Source organism: Panthera onca, assembly GCF_046562875.1.
Source record: "Panthera onca isolate mPanOnc1 chromosome E1 unlocalized genomic scaffold, mPanOnc1 haplotype 2 h2.Chr16_ul_1, whole genome shotgun sequence".
Lineage (NCBI taxonomy): Eukaryota > Metazoa > Chordata > Mammalia > Carnivora > Felidae > Panthera > Panthera onca.
In genome coordinates this window covers 1,302,048-1,324,330 of record NW_027675808.1, presented here as the reverse complement: position 1 = coordinate 1,324,330, position 22,283 = coordinate 1,302,048, and the positions used below count along the sequence as shown (strand labels likewise).

The 22,283-nt window shown below is 36.0% G+C and overlaps 1 pseudogene; it reads right to left on the bottom strand.

Moving 5' to 3' along the window:
* Positions 1 to 22,283, bottom strand: part of LOC144615356 (EF-hand calcium-binding domain-containing protein 13-like) — a 98,674-nt pseudogene that overhangs the window by 64,813 nt on the left and 11,578 nt on the right.

The following is a 22,283-nucleotide window of genomic DNA, read 5'->3' as shown; positions in this document are numbered from 1 at the left end:
ATAAAGTTAAAAATTCAAGAAATTTAGGTCTCCTAATTTGTGAAGCCAATGCCCTTGACATTAAAGAAACCATCTCTCCACAAACAAGAAATGGAAAAGAGAGGAAAGTTTGAAAAGAAAATAAATACATTTTTCTCTTAGATTTTTATCAAACATACCAAAATCTAATAATTTTAGAAATTTCTCATTTAATTTTTCTAGACTATCTCTTACCACAGACACCAGTAAGCAACATTGATAGGTGGCAAGAGGTAAGAATCAAGAAGGAGAGATAAAGGATGAATCAGAGCACTGATATCCAAGAAAGGTATATTTACATAGTAATTCAAATAACTCACTGTCTATACTAGCATGTTTTATCACTTCCTGGAAAAGTTTCAGGAATTACAGGAATATCCATGCTATCCAAAACAGCAGCCAGTTCATCAGTCGCAACTCGACCACTTTTTATCCTACAGAAAATCTTCAAGGCATTCTGGAATGCTGCAAAAATATAATAAACAAAGAAGTTATTTTATCATGAGAATCAACAGCTTTTCTTGGAGGGGCTGATTTTGTGTCAACAGCCTACCAGGGTACAATACCTTTACATAGGCATAGGGTTTTCTAAAAATTTACCTGCAAGTAGGCATTTGCCCAATTCCATTTGCCCAATTTATATTAGGACCACATTCCTAATATAAAATGTAATATTTGCTATTATCACTATTGATATAATATTAGCAAAGATAGGTGGTATTTATTGAATGCTATCTATATGCCAAACATTGTGCTAAAAGCTATAGGCATTGTGCTAAAAAGCTCTGGATTATCTGATTATTCTGTATTCACCGCTTAGTTAAGCCTTGTAACTAAAATAATTTCATATCTATCAGTGGTATAATCTATAATAGCAAGGCAGCTTAATCTAAAATTTGAGGGCATCATTGTTTTAAAATGTAATTTAGAAAAAATAGTGTAAAAGAAAGAACAGAATAGATGCAAAATTTCTCTTCAGATTTTTTATATTACAAAGAGTTTAGCAATGGTTTAACCACTATTTAAAGGTCTTCTATTTCTCCACAGAAACTTCATTTTCTTATGCTAACAGTCCTTAACATCAAAAATGAATTGGAAAGATTTGCAACAATATGGATAGAACTAGAGTGTATTGTGTAAGTGAAATAAGTCAGTTAGAAGAAGACAAATATGTTTTCACTCATATATGGAATTTAAAAAACACAACAGATGAACATAGGGGAAGGAAAGGAAAAATAAGATAAAAACAATGAGACTCTTAAATACAGAGAACAAACTGAGGGTTGCTGGAGCGGAGGTGGATGGGGGATGGGCTAAATGGGTGAGGGGTATTAAGGAGGGCACCTGTTGGGATGAGCACTGGGTATTATATGTAAGTGATGAATCAGTGGATTCTACTCCTGAAACCAATACAACACTGTATGTTAACTAATTTGACTTTAAATAAATAATTTTTTAAAAATGAATTGGACAGAACACAGTTAAATGAAAATATTCATATTAATGAGAGAATTTTCCCTAAACAGATGTCCTCCTTAAAATCTAAACAGATTGATACCTGTGTCCTAATGCTAAATTTAAGTGATCCTCCGACTACCGCACCCCTTAATTTGATAAGGAAACACAATTCCCATAATCAACTTCAGAGAGCGAATCACTTTTTGTCAGACTACATTTTCTCAGAATTCAGGATATAACAAGCCTAGTGATCCACAAGTTCTTAGATTTGCACAATCATGGCGGAAGAACTGGGCATTATTCACTCATCCAACCAACCAGTTGTTATTGACCAGGCGAGCAAAAGTAGCAGAGGAAGGACCTCTGGGAATCCTCTCCTCCATAAAAGCTGTGAGAACACGGACGCAAACTGTCAGAATCAACTTTTTTCAAAACTCTGGCTATAAATCAAAGGCTTAGAGTAATCCAAAGAGTGTTTTCTTTCAGAAAAACGGCTGAACTTCAGTAATAGTGAGCTTTGTGGCATTTTAGCTTGCCATTATTCCCATCTTACCATCCCAGCTTCCCAGGAGCCTTGAAAACTAAGAGCCTACCCTCATGATGAAAAACAGCCGCCTGACAGCCAATGGAGAAGAATGAGTTTGGAACTTCTTCAAAGCCCCATTCTCTAAGAACTGTCATTATTAGACCTGTCTTGTGGCTCCCTGGAAGACCCTACTTGCCAAGCTGCCTTATTTGACCGGACTCAAAGCTTGCCCAAGGCAAAGAGCCTTTTCCCTGGAAGTACTCCTCAAACACAATCAGAGGCAATTAGTTAACATTATAACGGTCTGAAGTGGTGGGTAATAGTTGGAGCAAGCACTGGATGTTACATGTGAATGATGAAGCACTAAATTCCACTCCCGAAACCAGTATTATACTATATACTAACTAATTAGTTTAAGTAAAAACTTGAGACAAATGAACAAAAACCAGTCAGATTCAGGAGCCCTGCTCTTAAATGCTATTGCTGCTCTTCCAATGACATACTAATATTTTTTAGGATTAAAAAAAATTTTTTTTTTTTGGAGAGAGAGAGAGAACAGGGGAGAGGGGCAGAGGGAGGGAGGGAGGGAGGGAGGGAGAGAGGGAGAGAGAGAGAGACAGAGAGAGAGAGAGAGAGAGACAGAGAGAGAATCCCAAGCAGGCTCCATGCTTAATGTGGAGCTTGACTTGGGGCTTGATCCCACAACCCTGGGATTGTGACCTGAGCCAAAATCAAGAGTTAGATACTCCACTGACTAAGCCACCCAGGGGCCCCGACCCACTGATTTTTAAAAATCAAATAAACCCACAACTGTACAAAGAAGAAAGATAAAAGCAACACAAATTTCCCAACCAGGGCATGCAAAAAATGATGCATTTTGATTAATATCCTACTTGGATACCTTTCTATGTCTCTTTACGTTCATCAACGATTGTGAACATTTCACTCAATTAAAACAGTACATATAGTATACTGCCTTTTCACTAAAAATATGCCATGGACCTATTTACAAGTCAATAAATGTAGATTCATGCCATTAAAAAAAAAACAATTGGGGCAAATAATAGGCTAACAAACAAGCTTAAAAGGAAAATCTGGGAAATGAGACGTCTGTAGAGGCCTTTGAAAAGTTCCAACATATTCCTGAGCATCTAGATGGCCACACACATAAACAGGTCTGTACCCAGGAATACCAGAGTAGGTTCTGAACTCTCAGGTCTGGCTTACGTTGAGGATATACACACGCAGGAAGTGAAGGCTAAGGAAGAGTTGAAAACTATCTGTCTGAGTGTTGAAGGCATGCCCCAATGCACACATAGGGGTCCCTCTGGTTCTCCTCTACCTAATAACTGGCAACTAATTTTGCCTTGAAAGGAACTTAAGGACACAAGCACACATATATAAACTATAATGTGAAAATAAATATGTATAAAATATAAAATATAAGAAAAGATATTCATTGTGAAAGTGTCTATAATAGGAAGATAATTAGAATCAATAAAGGATTAGTTAAATAAATTATAGTACATCTACATTTTTCAGACACCATGCAGCTATTAAAAAATAAAAGGATCGAGCACCTCGGTGGCTCAGTTGGTTAAGCATCCGACTATTCTGGCTCAGGTCATGACCTCATGGATTGTAAGATCAAGCCCCACATCAGGCTCTACACTGACAGCATGGAGCCTGCTTGGGATTCTATCTCCCTTACTTTCTGCCCTTCCCTCACTTGCTCTGTATCTCTCTCAAAATAAATAAAAATAAACTTAAAAACAATTTTTTTTAAGTAAAAGGCTGACCTACACTTACTGGCATGGGGAAAACTTTCCAAGACATATTACTCAGTTAAAAAAAAAAAAATCATGCTAGACAACAAAGTACATAGCATGATCCCTTTCTCTTAAAGTATAAGATGATCATATTTTTCCCTTTTATTTTCTTAGGGTCTCTTGATTTCTAACTGTATGCTTGATCTTTTCACTTGCCTCTATAAGACCCAGGTACTCTAGTTCTCTTCTGCCTAGTAACTGATAACTCATTTTCTCTTACAAAATATGTAAATATATACATTCATAAATGCATATAATAAAAGATGCTAAAGTCAACATTAACTTTAATATAGGAAGGATTAAAGAGGGTATTTTACATTTATATACTATTATATTGCTTGGATATTTTACTAAAAATAGTGTATTTGAGAATTAGGCATACTGTTTTAAGAGGAAGAAAAGAAATTTGGCACTTCTTGGTTGGTCTCAGAACATTTGACCATAAATAATAAATAAGGTCAAAATAGAAAACCAGAACTTGAAAAACAAAGGAATACATGATAGCTCAACTGTGGCTCGACAAGCAGGCAGTACTTAGGTACCCAAACACACTTACAAATCTAGTCAAGAAAAAGCTATAACCTGAAAACCAAGTAGACAAAGAGGAAACCCAGTGCTATAGGAGTTAATCAAAATGCCAAGTAGGAAGAAATTCAAAGAGGGAAAGCAAGCCAAGCATCACATCTATATTGCTAACTGATGCATACGGTAATGTATTAAATAACATTCACTACATTAATGAATAAACATTAAAGAGTTTTTCTTGCCTCTTGCTTCTTATCCAGGTATATAAAGATTATCACATTCATATATCCTTGATTCCAAGAAAATACAGGCTGGTTGACAGAAATATATAATCCCAAGGACAGATCATAGGAATTTGATCTTGCCTAATGGCAAAACCAAGGAACTGGTTTTTGTTTTGATTTGTTTTAACCCAAAGAACTGTTAAAATTAGGTCGCAAACCCTAGAGATCTCAGAATATTGGAAGCACTGTTTCTATCAGTAACATGAATATTTCTTCCAATCACTTTCTTTGCTATTTATAGGAGTGTAAACTAAAAGTTGTTAGGAGATCCATCAGTGTCGGAAATTTTTAGGGAGAAATACAAGCAGATTCCAAAGAGAGCAAAGAAAGTACTATTCACAATGGAGAAGAAAACAGATATGAGATTTCAAAGGGAAAAAAAGAAAAAAACACATGAACAAAGAAAGGCCTGGAAACAAGAATGAAATTGGCATGTATAGACATTTGTGTCTATAACTGGAGCATGGGGTTCTTGCCTGGAAAAGATTCTACCAAGAGGAAAGTGGCAAGAAAAATTATAAGGGGGTGAGGATGTCAAGCATAAGGGTTTGGACCACATTCATTTCATCACAGGAAAAGCATCTAAATTTTTGAGCAGGAGAATGATATGACAAAAATCGTGTGTTAAGAAAATCTAGCAGTTGCATGCAGGAATAAGTGGAGATTATGGATAGAAAATTAGGATACTCATTGGGGTGGACAGGTTTTTAGTGCCTTTTATGAAATAACTCGTGTCTAATTTTTCTCAACCTAGGCTACAGGGGAAAAAACTATGTAAGAGATCTGAAAAAAACATAAATTCATATAACCATCCCACCCTAAAATCAGTGACAATCAAAATCATTCTTTTCTGCAATTTTGAAGAATCGTTTTTTTTTTTACCTGGATCCTGGGAGACCAAATAACAAACATCATTCACAGTCTTAAGGAAATCTGAAAAATCCAGCATTCCATTAACTATAATAATGGTTCAGAAACAGAAGGAAAAAAACTGCATTAGCAAACTCATTAAGAACATAAGATAAAAATGCAAACTAAAAATGTGAATAGAATTAACTGATAGTCTAGAGGAGCATTAACATTAAATATAGAATGTAAAAAGAAAACCTATCATAAAAACATAATTACACATTTTAATTATATAGTAAATAGTGCCCAGCAATAATCAAAATGATATAGATTAGAATTTAAGATACTGCAATATTCTTTACTCAAAGCTCTAATTTTTATACTTGTCATTAGGTGCAAAAAAATCATGCAATTTGTCAATTTTACATATATAATGGTTTTACCTGAAAAGAATAGGACTGATTTCATCGTGTTCTAGCTAAGACCCTCTATACCAGTGGTTTTAGGGGAGATTACAGATCCAGATGAGACTCTAATGAAAGCTTTGCCTCAAATCATTCCATCTCCTTCTCTCCTCTCCTCCTTTCCTCTCTCTCTCTCTCTCTCTCTCTCTCTCTCTCTCATTACACACACACACACACAAAATGCATTAAACAAATGCACAAAATATTGCACAATATTAAAATCTTCATCCAAAAAATCATCTCATTTATCACGCAAAAAGTAATGCCTATTTATTAAAAGAAAGAAAGAAATCTAAATTGTACAAATGAAAATTTCAGTAAGAAATTATTGCTTGGTTTGAGTGAGAAGTTGAAATTATGGAGCTTTTTTTTCTGCATGTTAATGCACAGGTCATCTCTGATGAGCAGCTAGAGCTGAAAATCCAGATTTACAAAGTGTGACAAAACACAGAATCAGGATTCTTCTGCCTCATTTTCTAGACAAGCATAGATCTGTGTCAAGCAACATCTTAATTTTTCAAGACTCTTCAAGTTAAATAACTCTAATGTCATTTTCCTCTTCATATAGTAAATGAGGCCAATTTTGAAAGGGTTTATCTGTGTTTGGAAGAAACTTATTATAAATTTACATTTTAAATTAATGTAATCTGAACAAAGTAACTTATAAAAGAACATTTCAGTGCTTCTGGTGGTCTGCAGGCTTCTACGTTCAGAGAAATTGACAAGGCTTAGTTGTTCTCATTTCTAAACCACAGAAACACTTTCTGGATTGGAAAATTTGTCAAGTTGTCTACCTCAAAAATTTTTTTTCAGTGTAATAACTTGAGAGTGGTTTCTCCTTTCCTTCAAAGAAACAATGAAACATTTGTGCAAATTTCAATCAATTATTTTGATTTGTTTTCTGACTTCTATGTGATTTAGGTTTAAACAAAAACCTTATAGATAAAACATCAAGAGCACAATCCATACAAGAAATAGTTGTAGACTAGACTTCTTCAGAAGTATGAACTTAAGTTGAAAGATATTCTTCAAAAATTGGGGTGGCTGGGTGGCTCAGCTGGTTAAATTCCGACTCTTGATTTTGGCTCAGGTCATGATCTCACAGTTGGTGAGTTCAAGCCCCGCATAGGGCTCTGTGCTGACAGGGCAGAGCCTGCTTGGGATTCTCTTTCCTCTCTATTCCTCCCTTGCCTGTGCTCTCTCTCACATATCCAGTAAAGGACTCGTATTCAGAATATATACATTCAAAATGCAATAGTAGGAACACAAACACATTTTCAATGGGCATAAGATATACAGGTAGCAAAAAAAGCACATGAAGATATATTCAAAATCATTTGATCATTCAGGAAATGTAAATTAAAACCACAACGAGAAAACACCATACATCTATTAGAATGACAATTTTTAAAGGCTCACCAATTCCAGGATTGACAAGGATGAGAAGCATCTGAAACTGTCATAAATTGTTCATAACAATGTAAAATAATTCAGCTGCTTTGCAAGCACAGTTTAGCAGTTTCTAAAAAATTCAAATATACCTACCATATGACCCAGTCATCCTACCATCAGGTATTTACCCAAGATAAGTGAAAGTATATGACTACACAAAGACACATAAATGAATGTTTACACCAGCTTTATTTGTAATAGCCAAAAACTAGAAGCAATCCAAACATCATCAATTAATGAATGGATGAACAAATCATGGTACATCCATAAGAGAGAACGCTGCTTAGCAATAAAAAGAAATAAACCTGATATGTACCAAAGCATAGATGAATCTCAGTATAATTAAGCTGAGTGAAAGAAATCAAACTAAAAAAATGAGTACTTACTGCATGATATCATTTATATAAAGTTCTAGAAAATACAAACAATCTGTAGTGACAGAAGCAGGTTAGTGTTTGCTTGGGAAGTAGTGAGGGGGGGTTGTGGAAAGAGAATGGGGGCTTACAAAGGGGTATAATGGGATTGAGTTTTCACAAGTATATACATATGTAGAAATTTTCAAATTGTATACTTTAAATATGTCAAGTATATACCTCAATAAAACTATAAAATATGCAGATAATTTAAAATCCATTGGAATAGCCAATTCCAAAAACAGTACAGAGGTTTTGTCTAAAAATTAAAAACAGAACTATCATATCATCCAGCAAGCTCACTTTTGGATATATACCCAAAGGAAATAAAAGCACTGTCTCAAAGAGCTATGTGCACTTCAAACATTGCAGCATTATGCACAATAGCCAAGAAATGGAAACAGCCTAAATGCTCACCAACAGATGAATAAAGAAAATGTAACCTCTATGTATATGACATATTCTGGAGGGTGGAGGGAATGGGCAGATGTTTGTCAAAGGATACAAACTTTAGGTATAAGATGAACAAGTTCTGGGAATCTGATGTACAGCATGGTGACTATAGTTAATAATACTATATTGTATCTTTGAAATTTGCTGAGAGACTATATCCTAAGAGAGTAGTGTTCTCATCACACACAAAAAAGGTAACTATGTGAGGTGATGGAGATGTTCTTTACTTGATAGCTGGTAATCATTTCACAATGTATATGTATATCAAATCATTATGTTGTACACTTTAAATATATGCAATTTATATTTGTCAATTATATCTCAATAAAGCTGGACAAGATAACATGACTTGACATAAACCATGTTCCTATAGGTATATGCATATCCTATGACCCAGCTTCTTCATTTCTAGAAATCTATCCTATAAAAATATTTACACAAATGTGCAAGAATTGATGAACAAGGATGCTCTTTATAGCATTATTTGTAATAGCAAAAATTTTAGAGGTAACTTCACCATTAATCAATATGAGACCAATTAAAATGTATATAACAAATATCCAGGAAAAATACCTACCAAATTATTAAGTGTGTACTATGAAGAATTGTAGGGAAAGATTGAGGTGAAGAGATAATTTTCGTTTTGTAATTTGTAAACTTCTTTAAGCTAAAAATACTAACTTAAAACAAAAAAACCTTTATATTCAGTTATTAAACTTTTTCTTGTATTTGCAATTTTTACCAAGATATTCAATATAGGTCTACATTTTTTCAATGTAAAAATTAAGGAATAAAAATTTAAACTAACATATGTTATCTAAAATTGTTTGTATGGACACTAATAATGAAGCAGCAGAAAGCGAAATTAAGAAAACAATCCCATGTACAATGGCACCAAAAATAATAAAATACCAAGAATAAACTTAAGCAAGGAGGTGAAAGATCTGTACTCAGAAAACTATAAAACATTGATGAAAGAATGTGAAGATAACACAAACAAATGGAAAGACATTCCGGGCTCACGAATTAGAAGAATATTGTTAAAATATCCATACTACCCAAAGCAATCTACAAATGTAATGCAATCCCTATCAAAATACCAACAGCATTTCACAGAACTAGAACTAACAATCCTAAAATTTGTATGGAAACAGAAATGACTCCAAATAGCCAAAACAACCTTCAAAAATAAAAAGAAAGCTGGAGGTATCATAATTCCAGATTTCAAGTTATATTACAAAGCAGTAGTAATCAAACCAGTGTGGTACTGGCACAAAAATAGACACATAGATCAATGGAACAGAATAGAAAACACAGAAGTAAACATACAGTTAAATGGCCAATTAATCTTCAACAAAGGAGACAAGAATATGCATTTGGAAAAGAGAGTCCCTTCAACAAACGGTGTTGGGAAAACTGGACAGCAACATGCAACAGAATGAAACTGGACCACTTTCTTACACTATACACAAAAGTTCAAAATGGACTAAGAACTTAAATGTTAGACCTAAAACCATAAAAATCCTAATAGAGAGCAGAGGCAGTAATTTCTCTGACATCAGCCATAGCAACATCTTTTTAGATACATCTCCTGAGGCAAGGGAAACAAAAGTAAAAATAAACTACTGGGATTACCACAGAATAAAAAGCTTTGGTACAGCAAAGGAAACAACCAATAAAACTAAACAATAACCTACTGAATGGGATAAGATGTTTGCAAATGACATACCCAATAAAGGGTTAGTATCCAAAATATATAAAGAACCTATATAATTCAACACCAGAAAAACAAATAATCCATTTTAAATGGGCAGAAGACAGGAACAGACATTTCTTCAAAGAAGACCTACATATGGCCAACAGACACATGAAAAGGTGTTCAACATCACTCATCATCAGGGAAATGCAAATCAAAACCACAATGAGATATCACCTCACACCTATCAAAGTGGCTAAATTTAAAAACACAAGAAAAAACAAGTGTTAGCAATGATGTAGAAAAAAAAAAGGAACCCTTGTGCATTGTTGGTGGGAATGCAAACTGGTGTAGCCACTGTGGAATACAGTATGGAGATTCCTCAAAAAATGAAAACTACCATATGATCCAGTAATCGCACCTCTGGGAATTTACCCAAAGAATACATAAACATTAATTCATAGGTATATAGGCATCCCTATGTTTATTGCAGCATTACTTAAAATAGCCAAATTATGGGAGCAGTCCAAATGTCCATCGATAGATGAATGAAGATGTGGTGTGTGTGTGTGTGTGTGTGTATATATATATATACACACACACACACACACACACACACATACAATGGAATATTATTCAGCCATAAAAGGAATTAAATCTTGCCATTTGCAAAAACATGGATGGAGCTAGGGAGTATAATGCTGAGTGAAATAAGCCAGTCAGAGAAACACAAATACCATATGATTTTACTCACATGTAGAATTTATGAAACAAAACAAATGAACAAAGTGGTGGGGGGCGGGGGTGGGGAACAGGACAAACCAACAAACATACTCTTAACTATAGAGAACAAACTGGGGGTTACCAGAGGGAAAGTGGATGAGGGGATGGATGAAATAGGTGAAGGGGATGAAAAGTATACTTATCTTGATGAGCACTGTGTAATATAGGGAATTGCTGAATCACTATATTGTACACCTGAAACTAATACAACACTGTATGCTAACTAACTGGAATTAAAATAAAATAAAAACAAATAAAGTAAAATAGGTTGTATGGCTTTGGAGTAGACTTTTATCTTTCTGTCCCTCAGTTTCCCCAACGGTAAATCCAGGTAATTGGAAGAAACTCCATCTGAAGTCTTGAAATCTAAAGTTCTAAAGATTTATTGCTTTGAATTTCTTTTTTTTTTTTTTTAATTTTTTTTTTCAACGTTTTTTATTTATTTTGGGGACAGAGAGAGACAGAGCATGAACGGGGGAGGGGCAGAGAGAGAGGGAGACACAGAATCGGAAACAGGCTCCAGGCTCCGAGCCATCAGTCCAGAGCCTGACGCAGGGCTCGAACTCACAGACCGCGAGATCGTGACCTGGCTGAAGTCGGACGCTCAACCGACTGCGCCACCCAGGTGCCCCTGAATTTCTAATAACAGTATTACTTAAAAGCCTTAAAATGTTCACATCCTTTGACCTAGCAATTTCAATTTTAGTAACCTATCTTTTGCCTGATGAGATAAAGAGAAAAAACCCAGCTTATAACAGCAAAAATATTAGAAATAACATATTTATTTAGATTATTTGTTATATAGCTTATTTTTCAAAACAATTTGTTTTTGTGCTTTGATCTGTTCCACAGAATAATTCACAGCTGCCAAAAGCCAAGCTCTCCAACCAGCCTGATGGCAGGGCCCGGGCGGTGGACGGATCGGGACTGCATGGCGGCGCACCGACAGCGAAGCTTCTCGTACTCCTGCTTTTATGTAATTTGGCCTTAGCATTGGTCAGGGAAGCCCCCCTACCAATGAAAGTACCTGGGGATTTGTCGGTTGGGGAATTGCCCATGACAGGCCCCCTGGGAAAAGGACCACGGGGGAAAGAAATAAGATTCCGCAGGGAAATTATGCGGGCCTATATCCAGCCCTTGCCACCCCCTGTAAAGACTCCCCTACCTAAAGGAAGGATAGCCCCATATATTTCCCAGCCAGGGAGGGGGACAAATGGATTTGAAATCCCCACCCTGGCAACAAAGGAATGTATCTATGGATACAAATTACTCCAACCCTAGGCCCACTTGGCCCCCAGGAGGCATTCCAGATGATAACTGGACCTGGTGGGTTAAGGTACAGAATGGTTCATTAGTTCCTAGGTATACACTGTCTCCCTGGGAGCGCATAAGGCGTGGGTTCCCAGGGCCGTCTTGGCTCCCTCCTGGCACCCCGGACCAAAGCGAATAACTTTTGTTCCTTATACGCAAATGGTTCAAAGAAACAATTAAGAAGTCATGTCCCTGTAAATGTTCCACTTGAGGTGTTGAGAGATAGATGACCTTTCATGAAAATAGCAAAGCAAATGCTTTATAGACTATAAATAAACATAGATACATAATGAAAATAATATGAAGAAATTAATCAATTTCTTGTAACGTTACAAGAAAATAACCATGTTGTCCCTTAATGGGTGATTACACAAAGGAACATTTTTAGAATTAGGTAAAGCCAAGAAACATAGATGACGCACGCTACAAGGAAATTGCTAACAAACATAATGCCACGGTTGCCGCAATAAAGCGGCCAGTCTAACACACTGTTGTTGTCCGTGTCCATTTGTTATTTTCGCCGACACCGTGAATCCTTCAGGAACCCCAGGACCTGCTGGGGCTGGACCCTGGCACACAGCCATTTAAAAAGGCAGTGTTGGGGTGCCTGGGTGGCTCAGTCGGTTAAGCGTCCAACCTCGGCTCAGGTCATGATCTTGCGGTTTGTGAGTTCGAGCCCCACGCCCGGGCTCTGTGCTGACAGCTCAGAGCCTGGAGCCTGCTTCTGCTTCTGTGTCTCCCACTCTCTCTGCCCCTCCCCCACTCATGCTCTGTCTCTCTCTCAAAAATGAATAAATGTTATTAAACATTTAAAAAGGCAGTGTGGATCTGTATTTATTTACATGGAAAGTTGCCTAACATATAAAGTTAATAGAAAAAGGTAACAAAATTGTATGCATGTGAGTCAACATATATTTTTTCTAATTATGTGTTTATGCATATGTATATACCACAGTTACACACATACACGCACACACATGCTTAGAAAAATCCTAGAAAAATATATGTAAAAATACCAAAGTTCAGCTCTGGGTAGTGGGATTACACATAAGTTTTATTTTCTCCTTTCTATTCTCCTATGCTTTCAGAGAATAAAGTTATTTCCACTTTGAATAATTATTTTAATAATAAATCTCCAAAAAATTATATGTCAAGAGAATTAACATATGGATAAATAAACATGTCAGAAAAAATAGAGTTGCTTTTTAGTCTTTCTAAAAGTTAGATTTATATTTATTATTTTATTTTTATACCCTCTGAAAGTTGTGCACAGTAGACACTCAAAAAATGTTGGGGTGACTCGGATAGATAGACGAATGCACGCTATTGTAACTTGTCAATTCCTGTTAGGTTGCTAAGTAACGTTCTATTGGTGGTCCATTTGACTCCTAGTATTCTCCATCTACAAATTTTTTATAATAACCAATCCACATCTTTTATTTGAGTAGCTTGATGCTTTTAACCTCAGAGTATTACTGTGTCATTGTGGGTATTAAGTTTATTTTATTTCTGACCAATCCTTCAACTTATCTATACCATTTTTATTCTAAACTTATCTCTCCTCCTTAATAAGCTTGGAATGATCTGTAAATGTAATCAGTTCTCTATTTATTATTTACTTCTTTAAGTATTGGACACTGACAACAAAAGAACAATTACTTTTCCAGAGGTTTTAAAATAAAATTATTAGGATTTTGATTTGCATTTTTTTGACTACTGAGGATGGAAAATATTTTTATATGATTATTGGCTACATATATTTTCTTTTATGTGATATTCTTATCCATGTGTCTTACTCACTTTTCTATTCCATTGTTTGTTACTAATTTGTATGAGTTCTTTACACATTCTGAAAACTAACCACTAGTCACTTCTGTGAATTGCAAATATTTCCAAGTTCATAACTTGTCTTTTTACTTTAAAGTGTCTTTTGATAAATAAAAGTTCTTAATTTTAACATAAATATATTAATCTGGTCTTTTATACTCAAACACTTTTGCCTTAAGAAATCTTCCCTATCGTATGCAAGTAGCAAAAATTAAAAGTCTAAAAATATCAGATGTTGATGAAAGTATGTCATAATCCAATCTAGTAATCAACCAATCCAATTGTACCGGAGGCCCAATTTTTTAATATTATCGTAAATGTGCAAAAAAAGGTTTTAGAACATATTATAAAGCTTAGCTTTCCTATGATTTGTAATTAATCTGACCAACATAGAACTTACATCCATGTTTGCAAACCTTAAACTAATAATGAAAACACAAAACTTACCATCAATATCAACAGTCTTTAGTGCCTTTTGCATTTCCGAATCACTTATAAAAATCTTCAAGGTGTGATGGATCATTGGCAGATCATTCACATAAATTTTACCACTTTGAATTTTGCTAAAAATTTTACAGGCCTTCTGAAGTGCTAAATACACACGACAAAACGGTTAATTAATTCAAACGAATAATTATCGTCAACCCCGCTACACTCTCTCCCAATGAAAAAAACAACAATGATCAGTAAAGGAAGAAAGAGGAGCAAGTCTTTGTGTTCTAATTCTTTGCTTTAAAATCAATCTCATGATTTCTTTAGGTATGTCTAGAGTTAATGACCTCCAAGTCTACAAGTTTCCTAAACAACTCTCAGAAACTGAGAAAAGTCATGCAAAGCTCACATAGCAAAGGCAGTCACCATTTTCCCTGGGAATGTTTAAATCCTTCTTCCATGCTCCCATATCACTTGGTACATATCTCAGACAAAGCTATTGGTATTGTGATTGCTTGCATGTCAATATCCCTCACTCAACTATCAGGCTCTAGGGGGCAAGATTTTTCATTCTTCAAGTGCCAGTGTCTACTTCAGAACAGATCCTCAAAAAATGTCTGTTGAATTAAACTGAATTTAGTTCAGTGGGTACTACCCTTAGTTTTCAGAAAAAGAGGTGCTAGATGACAGTGCTAAATACCAGAGAAAGACTAACATATTGATAACAATGTGTTTTTTTTAATGTTTACTTATTCTTGAGAGAGAGAGAGAAACAGAGTGCAAGCTGGGGAGGGGCAGAGAGAGAGCGGGAGACACAGAGTCTGAAGCAGGCTCCAGGCTCTGAGCTGTCAGAACAACCTATGTGAGGCTCGAACCCATGAACTGCAAAATCATGACCAGGGCCGAAGTTGGACGCTTAACCGACTGAGCCACCCAGGCGCCCCACGATGGCTTTAATAACAGGAGTTTTAGTAGAGTATTAGGGGTGGAAACCAGGTTTCAGTGAAATAGGAAGTAAATAAATAATTAAGGAAACCAACTCTTTCAAGAAGCTTCTTTGAAAAACATAGAGTATAATATTGACACAGTCCCTGAGGAAGCATAAGAAAATTCAATGAAAGAAAATTAAGAGTGAAGGGATTAGTGACATGAAAGGGACTCTTCTCCAATGAGAAAATAGGGAAGGCTATGGATGTTGTTTACAATCCTAACAGTTCTCCTCATGAGGAAAACTTTTTTTCCTTTTTTTCTGTATCTATATGAGATGATGGATATTAATTAAACTTACTGTGGTAATCATCTCACAACATATGTAAGTCAAGTCATTATGCTATACACCTTAAACTTACACAGTGCTACATCTTAATTATATCCCAATAAAACTGGAGGATAAAAGATGTCTGGGGCACATGGGTGAGTCAGTTGATTAAGCATCCAACTGCAGCTCAGGTCATAATCTCGTGGTTCGTGAGTTCAAGCCCCACATTGGGCTGTGTGCTGACAGCTCAGAGCCTGGAGCCTGCTTACGATTCTGTGTCTCCCTCTCTCTCTGCCCCTCCCCTGCTCACGTTCTGTCTGTCTGTCTCTCTCTCTCAAACATAAATAAACATTAAAAATTAAAAAAAAAAAGGAAAAGATGCCTAACATAGGGGCACCTGGCTGGCTCAGTTAGTAGAACACGCAACTTCTGATCTCAGGGTTGTGAGTTTAAGGCCCACGTTGAGCACAGAGATTACTTATGAAAAAAAAAAAATAAAAAGATGCCTAATATGATGATCAGAAAGGAAAAATATGCTAAATGACTCCATAAATATAAAGGAGAGGCCCAAGATACGGGAGAGTTCAGTGTCAAGAAGTGAAGGGGGAAAAAAAAAGAAGTGAAGGGTACTATGTACCAAGAACTAAGTCCTAGTAAAATCAGTGACTCTAGTGCTTACTAATATATTCATTGGATGTAATATTCACACTTTTTTCCCAAAATATTTTAACTAAAATAAGCACATATGTTACATTTTGCCTATCAATATAACAGAAGATATTTCTAAAAAAAGACATTTATGAATCCTTATTTTACCTAGTTTGCTTATGCTTACTCACAGACTACAGCATTTGTCACATCATGTAATATTAGTTGATATCATATGCCATTAGGAGTAAAGAAAGCGACACTAATCACTGAAACAATTTCTAAAATGTACACAATCAGGTAATTTATTCAAGAAGTTCTAGAATCTATTATTACCGCTTAATTCTTGTGAGTGTAAGTGTCCTTGAGGTACTTCATTATATGATGTCTTGCAGAGGCTAGAAACCATTTCCCTTTTCCTGTCAAAGAAACAGCCACATTAGAAAGCAGCACAAAAACGAAACAAAACACCACACACACAAAATATTTATGCCATTTTTCCATTAAAATATTAGCAAACCTATCAACAGTTTGAGATTCTCCAGTCTCTTACTCCATAAAAACCTTTGTTAAAAGACCATCCAAGTGATAGTGAATTATATACTCTTCATCCCAGAATTCCCACCTTGCTTCTTTTAGACATCTCTCTATGGAGCAGAATTTACCCTGGTCAGTAAGCAGTGCCCATGATTCACTATCCTTTGGCTGTCGTCCAATTTTTGCTACTCTTAATTCAAGTCACAGCAAATTTTATAGAAAGTTATTATAGAAAGGAAAAACAAGAGTATCTTTAAATAGCAAAGAATCCCAGATTCCACAACCTGTCAGTAAAAATTTTTTGAAAAGATGATTTATCTAATCACCTAACATGTAAATAACTCAAATCATAGAATGTTAGTGTTAGAAGAAATCTCAAGGGTCCGTCTAGTACAAGATTCTTGTACAGATGTGGAGACTGAGGCCCAGAGATATAAAGTGAATTGTACAAGAGCCTAAGCTAGCAAGTGAGGTCAATAAGGACCCAACGTTAAGTTTTTGAATTCCACATACAGTGATCTTAGCTCTACGCCACCCTCCCTAGAGCATAGTCTTAGTTTGCACAAACTATTTTGCATACTTTATGTGGAAATGATAGATGATTCTGAAAAGAAAAACCCAAATCTTAATGCAACATTTAAGGGGAAAAAAAAAAAACAACAACAATGATTTAAATACCGAATAATTGAGGAAGATGTACAAAGGGGTGATAAAGTCTTGTGAACACTGTACTGATTCGGAAACTTGAGTGAAGACCTTTCTTTCTTAGTCATCTTCTCCTTCAACAGCTTCACTGAGGAAGAGGCAATCTAGAGCCAAATGCAGGAATGTTGGTGCCTGAGATCACACTGGTAAACCAGCATTACTGGAAAATAAACCTCTTAAAAAGATAGCTAATCATATCTGGGTTCCTCACTGATGTAAAATTGCTTTTTGTAATGGAATTAGAGTTTACATACACTAAAATTTTAAATAAACTATAGAATTTTTTTTGCAGAGTCATGTTTTTCTAAGTATGCAACTAAACCACCTTATTAATGTCGTGTCAATTTAAAATAGTGGATTTCACAAAGCAGGGCAAATCTATGGTATAGTGAAGAGAAGACCACCAGATTCTAGGCTACATATATGGGCTTTGACTAGATGAGCAAAATAATGTGGAGAATCAACACAGTTATTCAAATAACACAGGTACTTATGCTTTAAATCATCCTCATGACTGAGAAAATTATCCACTTAACATGTATATGCATAAGCATGATTCAAAAGTGGCAAGTAGCTGGGTAGACAGAAAAGCATCACTTTAGAAAATGAGGACTGTAGTAATAGGTGTCTTCAATTTTACGTGGAGCCTAGAACCTTGTTTACATGGAGTCTAGGCCCCTTTTGAAGCACAGAAGTATGCAGAGTAAAATCTGTCTTTGTCTCAGCTCCAGGCTGGAAAAAAAAGAGAGAGAGAGAGAAGAAAGAGTACTCCTCTGGATTAGTTATAGTGATAGATCTACCCACACAAGTACAGAACTCAAATCTACACTAAATATGTGGGGTAGGAGAATAGAAACCAAAAAAGTCATTTAAAGTTGTCCCATGTTCATCACATCTCTGAAGTGCAGTGCAGAAGAGAATTCAAATTCTCTTGGAGGAGAATACTCTAGATCCAGACTCACGTGAGATTCCCACAGATTTAGATCAACAATATATGAGAAAATAAACAAAAAGTACAAAGCACCCAAGGACATAAGTTAATGAGTAAGAAGCAGACAAAGCAATAAACAGAAGATTTAGATCCACCAGGGACTTTATATTATATTTATCAGGTATCAGTCTTGAAACAACTAAAGAACATGACCAAAAAACACGACATAAGGCAGATTATAAGAAGAACCAAATGGGGGTTCCAGGGTGGCTCAGTCGGTTGAGCGTCTGACTTCGGCTCGGGTCATGATCTGGCGGTTTGTGAGTTCAAGCCCCGCGTCAGGCTCTGTGCGCAAAGCTCAAAGCCTGGAGCCTGCTTCAGATTCTGTGTCTCCCTCTCTCTCTGCCTCTCCCCTGCTCATGCTCTGTCTCTCTCTGTCTCTCAAAAATAAATAAATGTTAAAAAAAAAATTCTTTTTAAAAAGAAGAACCAGGGGCGCCTGGGTGGCTCAGTTGGTTGAACGTCCGACTTCGGCTCAGGTCATGATCTCGCGGTCCATGAGTTCCAGCCCCGCATCGGGCCCTGTGCTGACTGACAGCTCAGAGCCTGGAGCCTGTTTCAGATTCTGTGTCTCCCTCTCTCTCTGACCCTCCCCCGTTCATGCTCTGTCTCGCTCTGTCTCAAAAATAAATAAACGTTAAAAAAATTTTTTTTTTAATTAAGAAAAAAGAAGAACCAAATAAAGTTTCTAGAGGTAAAAAATATAAGCACTGAAATTAAATTCTCAATAGACAATTTAAACTAGAGATTATATTCAGCTGGAGAAAGATAAACGAGAAAGCAGATGGGAGAAATTACCCAGATGAGATAGACAGTATATCTAAGTACATCATATAGTGAATGAAGCAGGCTGAATGGTGGCCCCAAAAAGATAGGTCCATGTCCTAATCCTTGGAACCTGTATATGTGACTTTATTTGGATAAAAGGTCTGTGGAGAGGGAACAAAGTTAAGGATCTCAAGATGAGATATACAATGAAGTGTTTATAAAAATGGAAGGAGACTTGAGATATAAACACAGGGGAGAAGACCATATATAGAGCAAGATGGGGGCCAAGATTAAAGTTATGCTGCCACAGCCAAGGAATGCTCAGGGTCACTGTTACAACAGCAGAAGTGTTAACAGAGAGTATAGTAATAAAAATAAAGATCTAATGGAGAAGGAAGGGGAAAATGTCATATTCTTCTGAATGGGTTCCTTGTTACATTTTTTGTAAAAAAAAAAAAAAAAGAAGAAGGAGGAGGAGGAGGAGGAAGAAAAAGAGGAGGAACAGGGGAAGGAAGAGAAAGAAGAAGAAATATTTAAGATTGTGACATTTCAGGGGTACCTAGGTGGCTCAGTAGGTTAAGTGTCTGCACAAATTTCAGTTAAGGTCATGATCTCATGGTCATGAGATCAAGTCCACGTCAGGCTCCAGGCTGGGTGTGGAGCCTGCTTAGGATTCTCTCTCTCCCTTTTCCTCTGCCCCTCTGCCCCTTTCCCCTGCTCACACTCTCTCTCTCTTCTCAAAAAAAAAATGATTTTGATTGATGTGACATTTCAATACTTGGACTAAAATGTGATGGAATGTTTGAAAGCTAAAAACAATGCTCAAAAGTAAAACATTTTCAGATCATATGTACCTCAGTTCTTTCAGTATGCAACTGTACTTGTAAACTTTTCTTTCTTCTGAACTTTTTCTCTCCTGAAAAATCAGAGGATTTCTCTTCTCCACAGAGGAATATTGATGTTTCATACCTAAATTGCACAGAAAATTGGAATAATTCCTGAGTTGCTTTTTTTCTTACTTTTTCTTTTTTTCATCTTTTACCTATAGAAAATTTCAAGCATATACAAAAGTAGACAGACTAATGTGATGATTGGGGCGACTGGGTGGGTCAGTCGGTTAAGTGACTTTGGTTCAGATCATGATCTCATGGTTCATGGGTTGGAGCCCCGCATTGGGCTCTGTGCTGACAGTTCAGGGTCTGGAGCCTGCTTCAGATTCTGTGTCTCCCTCTCTCTCTGTCCCTCCCCCACTCATGCTCTGTCTCTGTCTCTCAAAAATAAATAGACGTGAAAAAGAATAATGTGACAATCTTCCCATGTACCCATCACCCAGCTTCAATAATAGGCAATCCTATTTCAGCTATATCCCTACTCCAGTTTCTTATTATTTTGAAGCAAATTCCAACATCATATTATTTCATGAGTGAAAATTTTAATATTAATTTCTACAAGGTGCTTTTTCTTTTATTTTTGAAAAAAAAAATTTAATGTTTATTTGTGAGAGAGGCAGCGCACAAGCAGAGGAAGGGCAGAGAGAGAGAGAGAGAGAGAGAGAGAGAAAGAGAGACAGAATCCGAAGCAGGCCCCAGGCTCCCAACGCAGGGCTCGAACTCACAAACTGCGAGATCATGACCTGAGCAGAAGTCAGACGCTTAATAAGCCACCCAGGTGCCCCAAGGTGTTTTTTCTTTTAAAAAACCACATTTAAAACACAATTATGACACCCTAAAAGTTAACAATAATTTCTTAGTATCATCAAACATGGTCAGTGTTCAAATTTCCAATTGTTTCATAAATGTCAAAATTTATTAACACTCTGCATAAGGATTCAGTAAGGTCACCATTACAGTTTGTTGATTGATGTGTCTTTTAGATCTCTTTTTTTATCTATAGGCTCTTTTTCCAAGTCTTTTATCATCCTCATTATCACTATTGCCAGGCAATTTGTACTATAGATTTTCCAGTCTGGATTTTGCTAATTATATCACCATGGTTGTAGAATTTTAAAGACTTGATCAGATTAACTTCAACAGATTAAGTGTTGAACCACTAAACTGTACACCTAAAACTAGTACTATACTATATGTTAACTGGAATTCAAATTAAAACTTAAAAAAGATAGCCAGGTGATTTTAACGTGTAGATAAATTTGATAGTCACTATGCAAACCACAGGCTTGTTCCTATTCAGAACTCCCATCAATTGGTCTATAACTCAGTATTTTATAAGAAATACCTTATTCTTCCTTATAAAGGAACTAAAAGCAAAACTAAAAGCTCTTTAGCAGAAGTGGCTCCTTTTTAGAGTAACCTGCTATACAAGGGCTACTTAAGTAATACAAAGGACAATGATAGGATTGAATCTATAACATCTTCAGATGAATTTGGCCCCAAGCAAAATTGTGATGTAGAGGTAATTTTTATCATGCACCTACCTCAACTGCCCTTCCTTAGCAGGTACCTTGCCCTTTTGACTCTCTATCCCTTTAAATCTAATCCCATGAATTCCTGCCCTGAGAGTGCCATTACCTTGCTCTTAGCCCCCCTGAATCTGCCCTATTATTAGTCTCCTCTGCAGTCCTCCACTCACAAAGGGAATGACTTTAACTCTTTTGATTACGACCCAGAGTATAAAATACATTTCTATTGAGATGTAGTACACATATACAAAGAGAGAGAACTGAAGTAATTTCACAAAATAATACTTATTATGTGAAAAACACTCTAGTGTCTTCAATATTATTCAAATTTCTTTTTAAACAAAATACCAGTTAGTGACCTCCTAAGTTGATTTTATAACACACAAGTGAGTCATAATCTAGAATCTACTGCTACTTTATATCACCCATCCTCTCCCCATATATCTCCATTGAGATCTTCATATTTCTGGAATAATTATGATTTCCACATTACTACATGATTTTTCAAATCCTTTATTATTTTTCTAAAGTATAAGTGTGTTTATGTTATGAGCTGCCTCAAACATTTTACAGAATTGGGATGACTTACTATAAATAATGAATAAGTGAAAACATTTGTTCTGTATCCTATTCTCCT